Source organism: Carlito syrichta, unplaced genomic scaffold (assembly GCF_000164805.1).
Source record: "Carlito syrichta isolate Samal-C Ts95f unplaced genomic scaffold, Tarsius_syrichta-2.0.1 Scaffold302339, whole genome shotgun sequence".
Classification (NCBI taxonomy): domain Eukaryota; kingdom Metazoa; phylum Chordata; class Mammalia; order Primates; family Tarsiidae; genus Carlito; species Carlito syrichta.
Window position 1 is genome coordinate 349,077 of NW_007246435.1, and position 11,115 is coordinate 360,191.

Sequence of the window (11,115 nt, forward strand, 5' to 3'; positions counted from 1 at the left end):
CTCAAGTGATCCTCACCTTAGCCTCCTGAACAGCTGGAACTACAGGTGCAAGCCACCACAATCAGCTAATTTTTTGATGTTTCGTACAGATGAGGTCTCGCTATGTTACCCAGGCTGGTCTCGAACTTCTGGGCTCAAGCAATCCTCCCATCTTGGCATCCCAAAGTGCTAGGAGTACAGACATGAGCCACCATGCCTGGCCTATTAGCAGTTTTTAAAAAGTTATCACTAGAGTATAATAGATAATGAAAAATCAGTTGCTTCCCTCTGTATAAATAGCTAGATAAGAATACAATTGATAAACCAGCCCCATAACAGCAGCAAGTCTTGCCCTTCCCAAAATGTTTTTAGGAATAAGTTTAATTTTTTTTTAATTTTCTAAAAATAACAAGAAATATGCATATTAACAAGAAATGCAAAAATGACAAGATGAAAATCAAATGCCGCTGAAGGGTATTAAATATTAAATAAATGGAAGGCCTACCTTCCTAGAAATATATGCTATTATGTTATCTCCTAAATTAATCTATAAATTCAAGTCCTTCTCAATCAATATATCAGTAAGAATTATTTTTAGAAATTAATAAAAATGATTCAAGTCCACCAGAAAAATTCTTTCAAAAGTAGAGTAGTAGGTAATCCTAGTACTTTAGGAGGCCAAGGCAGGAAGATCAAAAATAAAATAAAATAGAAAATTAAATTAACAGTAAAGTTATAAAGCAACACTTCCACCAGATAGTAAGCATACTATAAAGCAAGGAGAATAAAATAGTATCGTATCATTAAAAACATAACAAATAAAAAAAGAAAACTTTGACATAGTTTTACTACTGATAGAGGCAGAATTTTCAAGGTAAAAAGATGATTTATTCAACAAATAGTGTTACAACTGATTAGAAATTTATGAAAGTACTTGAAAGTGCAGATTGATACAAATTCTTCATAGGGAATGATTCTATCCATTTTAACCACATACATAGTGTGTAAGACATAGGATTGTGAAGAATTTTCATTTTCTACATTACTTATTTCTATATTTGAATTTTTACAGCAAGTTTCTTTCTCTTTTTTTGGTGGGAAAGTAGGATTTATTGGGAGGACAAAAAAGCTCCCAGAGCAGGAGGGGATCCAAGGGTGTTGCCCAAAAGATTATTCTTAGAATCAGAAAAAAAAAAATTAAGATAATTGTTTTAGCCCTTTGCCTATCACCTTATCCAGCCTTCCTACCCTGCCTAAAATATCTCATTCTCTAGACACTTTCAAGACAGAATTGATAGAAATTTCAATAACTGAGAACAGGAAGATAAAGAAGATAGCTTCCAGGGTCCCTGGCTTGGGAATGGCTTTCAAAAAAAAAGAACAGAAAGGACACTATGTTGACATCAGGTATCCACGACAGCCCAAACAGCATCTACTGTATACAGTGTCTCAGTTATCCTGCAGTTAGCATCAAGACGATTAACTAAATCTTATGAAGTCCCCAGAGATTAACAGGGCATCCAAAGGATCCATTTGATGCTGCCAGGATCCTTATCTTTTCCTAGAAGACTGAGAGTAGATTTATTCTAGTCTCAAAGGGATATCCCAACCTCTTAAATCACTTTAAAAATCTCTAGGAAAGGGGGAAGTCAAATTAACTTATTCTAGGCTGGATGGTAAATCTTGGCAAGGAGATACATTTTTAGATTACACATTTTTTGCACTGGTCCTAATACAAACATATCCTTCCCCTGTCCCCAAAGAGTCTAGAAATGACATAAGGTTTGAAATTCCAAGGATACCATTATCAGGAAAACAGATAACATGCTTCACACTTTGGACTCATGCACACAATACAACCTCAATATGAAAAACACAACTGCATCAAAATCACTGCACTCATAATGAAATCAAGCAAATCTTCACTAGGAACTTGCCTAATGTAGACTATAAAAGTACTGAATTTTGGCCAGGCGTGGTGGCTCATACCTATTATCCCAACACTTTGGAAGGCAGAGGTAGGAGGATCACTTGAGGCAAGGAGTTTGAGACCAACCTGGGCCGCAGATCTCATCTCTACAAAAAAGTACAAAATCAGCCAGGTGTGATGGTACATGTCTGCAGTCCCAACTACTCAGGAGGCTGAAGAGGAAGGGTCACCAGAGCCTAGAAGTCGAGGCTGCGTTGAGTGATGATCACGCCACTACACTCAGGCTGGATGACAGAGTAAGTCTCTGACTCAAAACAAAAACATACAAGTATTGGATTTTTTCCATCCACCTTTCACATAGTTGCCTGAAGGATTACCAACAAATGAACCAGTGAACTATTCCACCTAAACGTATTTTATCACAGAATTAAAGTTGTCTTTTTACAGTTTAGAATTTTATTCCTTTAGAAATACTTCAAAAATTAATTGGACTGCAGGGACTTCTAGCTCAAAATGTCTGAACAAATGTTTACCTTAACTCTCACATACACACAAACTATATAAATTAGTTCTCACTGTCAGAGATAAGTTACAAATATGGGAAAAAATCCTAGAGTGAACGCTACAGTGCAGTATTAGAATTGCAGTTATCATTGTGGAAATAAACAGATATTCCTCAATTTACGATGGAATTGAATCTGGACAGCTCCATCACAAGTTGAAAATTCATTTAACACCCCAATAAACCCAAGGAAAGTTGAAAAATTGTTAGTCAAACCATCATAGGTCAGGGATTGCCTGTACATATTTCATAGGTATAGAAAACATAGATGTAAATGTGTGTTGTATACATAAAAGCATGTTCTAGTTCTATATAGTAAGATTTTGAGCATCAAAATAAGTAATTAATTATAACCCTGTAAATATAACAAAACCATAAATCTATGTAGATGCAAATAAATAAATTAAAAATATGACGAACAAAATATTTACATAGTTTCAAAGTACCTACCCCAAAAATATTAACTAATTACAAACAGGGAAAGGGAACCTTGAAAAAGCTAAGTCTGGCAGCCACAACACCAATCACACAAAGTGACTATCGGTAATGGGTCAAACTGAAATTTCCTGCCACCTGATAAAACGTAATGACAAGAATGCAGTACCACTCCTATAATAACCCTATCAAAGATCTAGTCATAAAAATCTAATCATGAAATCTAACCAAAGACCTAATCATAAAACATTCCAGACAAATGAAAATGGAGAGGTATTCTACAAAATAATTAGGCCTAAAATTTTCAGAAGTGCCAAGACCTTGAAAGAAAAGACAGAAATTATTTCAGATTGAAAGAGAATAGAGACAGAACAACTAAATTTAATACAAGATTCTGAACTGGATCCTTTTCCTCTAAAAGACATTACTGGGACAACTAGTGAGGTTCACATGTTAGCAATGTATTCGTGTTAACTTTCTGATTGTGATGGTTATGATGTCAGCATGTAAAAGAATGTCCCTGTTAGTAGGAAGTAAACACTAAAATATTTAGGGGTGACACAACATCAGATCAGCAACTTAACTGTCAAACAATTCAAGAACAAAAAGTTCCAACTTTTCTGTATGTCTGTCATAGTCTCAAAAATTAAAATTACAAAAAAACTACAACACTGTTGAAAATCTGGGAGAGGAATATCTACAGATAAGAACAGTAAATAATTTATAAAAAATACAAAGTGAGCCGGGCTCAGTGGCTCAGCCTGTAATCCTGCGCTTTGGGAGGCTGAGGTGAGTGGACTGCCTGAGCCTGTGGGTTCAAGACCTGCCTGGGCAACTTGGCGAGACCTAATCTCTACAATAAATCAAAGAAATAGCCGGTCGTGGTAGCACGCGCCTGTAGTTCCAGCTACTTGGAAGGTTGAGGCAGAAGGATGGCCGGAACCCAGCAGGTTGAGGCTGTGGTGTCCAGGAGCGGCCACTGCACTCCAGTCTGGGCAACAGAGTGAAACTCCAACTCAAAAATAAATAAATAAATAAGAAAATACAAAGTGAATTGGGATGGGGAAATGACATTGAGGGATCAGATAACCAAAACAAGCAAAAAGTAGGATCCCCAAAAAAGGTAAGTTTTCTTAGCAAAAATATTAAAGGAAATGTGTTCTGAGCAATTAGCTGGATAATAAAACCATGGTTCTTTTTTCTGTATTTTTTTTTTTTTTGAGTTGCAGTCTCACTCTTGTCACCCAGGCTGGAGTACAGTGGCATACTCACAGACACCGCAGTCTTGACCTACCAGGCTCAAGCAATCCTTCTGCTTCAGCCTTCCAAATAGCTGAAACTACAGGCACACGCCACCACATCCAGCCAACTTTTTTGATTTATTATAGAGACAAGGTCTCGCCATGTTGCCCAGGCTGGTCTCTAACCGGTGGGCTCAGGCAATCCTCTCACCTCCGCCTCCCAAAGTGCTGTGATTTCAGGCATGAGACACTACGCCCAGTTTATGATGTATGATTAATGTCTCCAATACAGCTATCTGTACTGCAGGGGATCTGACAACTGGACAGTGTGACTACGAAAATAGGAGAATACTACCTGAGGAACAGGAAACATCTGTAGCAAAAAAGTCAAGCTACCCATCTCCCCTAAAGGAGAAAACTATTAAATATTCCTCCCTTTCCTTTTCTAAACAATTTATCAAAGCCAGAAAAACAGGAATTCATTTGGGCTAAGAAAATACACTTAGATGATCAATACAGTAGAGGCTAGGCCATAATATAAAACTTTAACCACCATGAAAATCTAACATTTGAGGAAAAAACCAAAAAGCATGACAGACATACCAAGCACAATAAGATCAAATTTACTGTAGTACTAGTAAACAGAAGACAATGCTAAAATAATAGTATCTCAGAGATTTAAGGTTGCATGTAGACCCATAAAGCTAAAAAATAAAAATCAACTCCTATGAAAAACCAGAGTTCTTAGAAACTCTATCCCAAAAACAAGTATAAAATAACTAAAAAGAAATGAAGACCAAATAAATGAGCTAAAAGATCAAGCCTCAAGATTCTTTCAGAATGCAATACCAAAAGACCAGAAAAAGACTGAAGTAATGAAAGCTCCATGAATTCCAACACCCACTAAGTTCTCAAAGGAGAGTCCACAAGATCTGGAAGTCCCAGAGACATTTTCAAGGAGATTTTCAAGTCATTACTATTTTCATCATAATACTGAGATGTTCTTCTCTTTTCCATTATATTTATATTTTACACTGATGGTACAAAAGCAATGATAGGTAAAACTGTTAGCACCTTAGCAAGAACAAAGGCAGTGCCTTCAAACTATACTAGCACCACTACATATCCCCAGATTTATTTTTAAATGCCACTTTTAATCAAGAGTATCTTTAATAAAGTAGTAAAAAGTCATTTTTGTTTTTGTTGGCTACTACATAATGAAAAATATGTGCAACTCAATCAACCACTGTTTTCCAAATGTATCATATTACAAAAATCATGAATGGGTAAAAGATTATCCAAAGTACAAGGTAAACCAATGGATTGTAAGGTAACAACAAGCAATGAAAACTTCACTGATATGGTTTCAGATTCAACATTGCCACAAACTTTTTTCTTTTAATTTAAATAGCTTTGGGGGATTCAAATCATTTTTGGTTACATGGATGCACTGCATAGTTTGGAAAAGAAGTCTGGGCTTTTAAGTGTACCCACCACCCCCACCTGGGCACAAATACCTGTTAGGTGATTCTTCATCCCTCCACCCCATCCCACCCTCCCCTTTTGCCATAAACTTTAAAAAAAAAAAAAATTACTATTGTCAAATTTTGGTACATTAATGCGGTCAAGTTTTGTTATCAAAGAGTATCCACAATTACCTAAAACAGCTATGAAAATATTGCTCCCTTTTCCAACCACATATGTGTATAAGGCTGGATTTTCTTCATATACTTCAACCAAAACAACATATTGCAACAGATGGAATGAAGCAGCAGACATGAGTATTGAGCTGTTATCTATTAAGACAAGCATAAGAGACTTGCAAAAATATAAACACTACCACTCTTTTTGCTAAAAACTTATTTTGGAAAATAGTTGTATTTTTATTAAATCAATGTTATGTTAACATGCAATAATTTATTTTTAAGTAAATTAATTTTTAAATTTCTGTTTTAATTTCTACTAAGGGAAATGCAACTAAGCGTAGTGGCTCATGCTTGTAATCCCAGTACTCTGGGAGGCTGAGGCAAGAGGATTGCTTGAGGTCAAGAGTTCAAGACCAGTCTAGATTGCACAGAAAGAACTTGTCTCTACAAGAACTTGTCTCTAAAAATTAAAGAATATAGTACTAATAATAATAGGGGAAATGTAGTAAATAACCCACATAAGCCAAAACTCTTTGGGGTTCCCAATAATTCCTAAAATTATAAAGGGATTCTAAAACCAAAAAGTTTTGAGGACAGCTACCTAAGGGCTATTACTATTTCTTATAATTATACCATGCCATAAGAGTGAATCCTTCTTTAGATTAATAAAATGTGTAAGTAAGTTGTCCCAGACTGTGTTCTAAGTTATTCTGACTTCTTTTTTCTGTTCACTCACTTTAACACCATAGGTCATAACTTCACGATGCTTTCAATATGACTTTGTCACCCCTTCTACACCAAAAAAGTCAAAACACAGCTCATCATGTACATAAGTAAATAGGCTTTGAATAAGAATGTCCCTATAAATGAAGATCCTTGACTCATAACTATTTTGATTATTCCGGTGTCATTTTTCATTATTTTCTAGTTTTTCTACTACATTCTATATACCTAAAGTTACAGATAACCTCCAGATGAGTATTATTAACTGAATCTTTAAATATTCTTCTTTTCTACCGTCTTACATATTATCACTTATAAGTCCGGTAAGACCTTCATCAAGAGGTGTCTGATATAAAATTTGAGGTGACAATAATAAAGTAAGTGGCAGAGTCCCACTGTGTTTATTTTCACGAAGGTAAATAAAGACAGTTTCAAGATTTTATGGAGGCCAGGCATGGTGGTGGCTCACACCTATAATCCCAGCATTTGGGGAGGCGGAGGCAGGAGGATTGCTGGAGCCCAAGTAGTTCAAGACCACCTGGGCAACATGGTAAGAACTCGTCTCTACAAAATAAAATCAAAAATTTAGCCAGGTGTGGTGGCACATGCTTGTAGTCACGGCTACTTGGGTCACTGAGGAGGAAGGATCCCCTGAGCCCAGGAGGTCGAGGCTACAATGAACCAAAGTTGTACCACTCCAGCCTAGGCAACAGAGTGAGACGCCAACTCAAAAAAAAAAAAAAAAAGATTTTAGGGACACTGTAACAGAGAAGACATCTAACTTGAAAGGCAGGAAAGAAGAAAAAGGTACAGAGAAGGAAGGAACAGAGAAATAAATTTGTTATGTTTTAAGGGGCCAAAAATATAATTAAAAAAAGAAGGTGGGGGGAATTGTAGAGAGTCTTCATACAAACTAATAAGTAACAACTTGGTATCATATTAACAGTTAATTCTAAAAACATTAAAGAGGAAAGAGAAAACTGAGAAAATAAAACAATATATTAACGAATATCAAGTTAAGATACCAGAGGACACACTGAGTTGGGATGCAAAAGGATTCAGAATTAAAGGAGCTGATAAAATAATATCAAATAATTTTTTTCTACTGCATGTTTTGAACTCCATGTTCAAATTTTTCTATTGCGTATTTTTTCAGGTGATACACAAAGACTAATAAGGTTTGGAAAAGAGGAGAAGGGCAAAATATAATTAAGAAACAATAGCTGAGTGCAGGGTGGTGGCTCATGCCTATAATCCCAGCATTGTGGGAGGCTGAAGCAGGAGGATTGCTTGAGGCCAGGAGTTCAAGACCAGCCTGGGCAACACAACAAGACCCCACCTCTAAAAAAAAGAATCAACGGCTGAACATAGAGAAAATAGGATAAGAAAATGAAGCTAACAATACAAATAGAAAGCAAAAGGTATTAGAAGAGAAAGTTGAACAACGGCTAGATTTCTTTTTTACAATTAGGAAATTAGGAAACCTAAGACAAAGGAGAAAGTTAAAAAGCAAATCTGAAAAATGGTAGTAGTACGGTTCAACAGTTATAGACAACAGACACCCAGAAAGAAAACACGCAGCCGGGCTCGGTGGCTCAGCCTGTAATCCTGCGCCTTTGGGAGGCAGAGGTGAGTGGATTGCCTGAGCCCGCGGGTTCGAGACCCACCTGGGCAGCGAGACCTCATCTCTACAATAAATCAAAAAATCAGCCAGGCGTGCTGGCGCATGCCTGTAATGCCGGCTACTCAGAAGGCTTGAGATGGAAGGATCGCCGGAGCCCAGCAGGCGAGGCCGTGGTGGCTGGGAGCGGCCACTGCCCTCCAGTCTGGACGACAGAGTGAGACTCCAACTCAAAAAAAAAAAAAGAAAAAAAAAAACACATACACAATAATAATAATATAAAGGAAAAAAACAAAGAAAAGTGGAAGGCAAAAATGCTGATGCTATTTTCTTAGAAAACTCAAAAGTAGATATTATAGAGTATAATTCATGTATCTACACAGCCAAGTGTTTATTCCAAAACTGAATAATCAATCTACTGTGAACAGCTAAATGCAGGTACAATGTATGTTGTCAGAAATGGTAAAGAAAAAGACAATTTTGGGGGTTAATAATACATGTGTGGTCCTACAAAGAAAAAAGTGTGTAATAGATTAAAGAAATGAATGAGCATGGCAAAGAGTCAAAATAAAATGCAGGCAACAAAGTAGGGTATTTAAGGAGAATCTGGATAAGCAGTAATTACAAAAAGGAAAATTACTTTGCTATCCAACAACACTAAAATTCTGCATAATCCCAAATTTGTAAGTACTGCCATAACCTATTTCCAAACAAAAGCAGCTTGAAGTCTAAATCATATTATCTATGAATTCATTTCTATTAAACCTGAAATATTTCTTGAAAATTTTAAGTGTGTTTCTTGGAAGGTAGTATTTACTACCAATAGTTTAGTACCAGTTATATCTAAAATAACCAAATAGAGATTTACCAGTGATATATGTAAAAGGTCTCCAACTATAGTTATCACTTCAATAAGAAACAGCATACACTACAAATCTGGTTTTCATGTTTGTACCTGTGAGCTTTTTATACATTAAGTCTGCAATAGTTTGATCTCAAAAGACAATGAGACTTCGTAACTTAATACTACTAGAATTAGTTGAAGTTCTGAAAACTCATGATTACCTTTAACAAAAAGAGCCTTTAAATGTGCATTTTGTGCCATGTAAGCCACCACTTTGGAAGTACTCCATATTTGCCAATGTCATTAAGAAAACCCACACAACTAAAAATATACAAATTTTGAAGAAATTTTAAAATATTTTAACTTATGGTTGTCTCTTTTTAAAGCTTCTTTTCACACTTTAAACAAAATATCAAAAAAATTTAGTTTGACAATAATATAAAACTTAAAATGTATTAAGCTAATTCAGTGCTAAACTAACAATTCTAAGTAAACTACAAAGCAAATTATGTCCTGACGAGTAGGAAAAAAAGAACCAAAGACAACCACAAAGGTGAACACCTCTCTTTTAAAAATGTGTGCCTGCGTCTAAAGAAAAAAAATCAAGAACTGTATCTAAAAACCAGGGTTTAAATAGTCATTTTCAAGTGCTACAATACTTTTTTTTTAATATACAAATTGTACTAACAAAGAGAAACATCTTCACAAAGTGATAACTCTCTGTAAAGGACTTGCTCTATTAAGGCTTTGTTGCCCTGAAGCCAATTATAAGCCATATAAGGAAACTGAAGTTCAATGCCATTTATTTTGTTCCGCTCTTTCAGATGCCCAAGAATAACCTCTCTCCCTGCCTAATAATACGTTCCAAAAATCATAAAGTAGATCAGTTATGCACTTTAAATTCCCTGATGAAGCTAGGTTGACTTAACAGGAATTACTTGATAGTTCACAAACCTTACAAACAATGGGGAAAAAAAAAAAAAAGAATCTCCTGAGACTGTGCTCTGGGGGGAAAAAGAAAAAGGCAAAACTATAGTCATAAATAGTTAAAAGATGCCCTTTCTGAAAGGTACTCAATGAAGATGAAGAAGCAAAGGACAAGTTGTGAAACAGCCGATCCTCATCATCAACTCTTGCTACAAGTTTCCGGGAATGGCCCGAGGTAGCAGAGGCAAGCCAAACATTCGTATACAGCGAAGATATCCCCACCCAGAGGACAGCATGTTTATCTATCAGTTATTCAAAACGGCAATGCTAGCTTCCCCCTCCCTCCACCACAGCAGAACTGACGAAGAAAACTAAACGCAAAACCACCGCTGCGAAAACAGTTCGCGGCTGCCCCGACGAGCTTTCTCCACGGAGACGACCCACCGGCGCGGAAGGGTTCCCGGCCGACTGGCGGAATGTCTGCCATGCTTCACCGACTCCTGCCCCCACGGAAGGTGCCTCTCACCAGTCCGGCCGAGTCGACCAGCGCCATCTGGGCCGACCCAAGAACGCGAACGCGAGAAGACCACTCAGAAAGCACAGCTTCTCGGCACCCTCGCCGTGATGCCCATGAAAATCGTTCTAAGTGTTTCACTTCCCTTCGTCCTGAGGGAAGTCCTGACGAGGCAACAACCTGCTTACAGGTGTTTGTTGTTGTCTAATTACACCCCCCCCCCATCCACGATCCTTACGCCCTCCTGCTCCTTCCGAGGGGAGCGGCTACCAGAAAAGTCGAGCCGAGACTTGCTCCCGACTCAAGAAACCCACAAGGTTCTAAGCGTCTGAAGAGAGCGTGTTGCCACACACCTGAAAAAGCGCAGGGCCCACCCCGAAAAACAACGAAGGACTGCAACGCTTTTCGTGTCTCGCACCCCCCACGGAACGCATTCATGCCAGGCCTGGAACCCCCCAAACCAATCCCTCCATACGGTTAACGCAAAACCCGAAACGGCTGGCACCGGCACAAACAGATGGGGCAGCCATCTCGATGAACGGCACCTCCCGGGCGGCAGCGACCCGACGCTCCGCCCCGACAAAAGTGGCCAGACTCAGCGACTTCACACGCCGGGCGGCCGTCCCGGGAGGCGACAGCTCCGGAACAAAGGCACTCTGGCCTCGGGTCGCCGAAAACTTTTCGTCCCACCGC

General features: G+C 37.9%; 1 protein-coding gene across 1 annotated transcript in view; it reads right to left on the reverse strand.

The window, feature by feature from the left end:
• The window catches only part of ERBIN (erbb2 interacting protein), a 149,472-nt gene extending 138,626 nt beyond the window's left edge, over window positions 1-10,846 (reverse strand). The window contains exon 1 of the mRNA XM_008056389.2: window positions 10,776-10,846. The gene's annotated coding sequence lies outside the window, so the exon portion shown is untranslated. The remainder of the gene's footprint in view (window positions 1-10,775) is intronic.
• Between the last annotated feature and the right edge of the window lie 269 nt (window positions 10,847-11,115).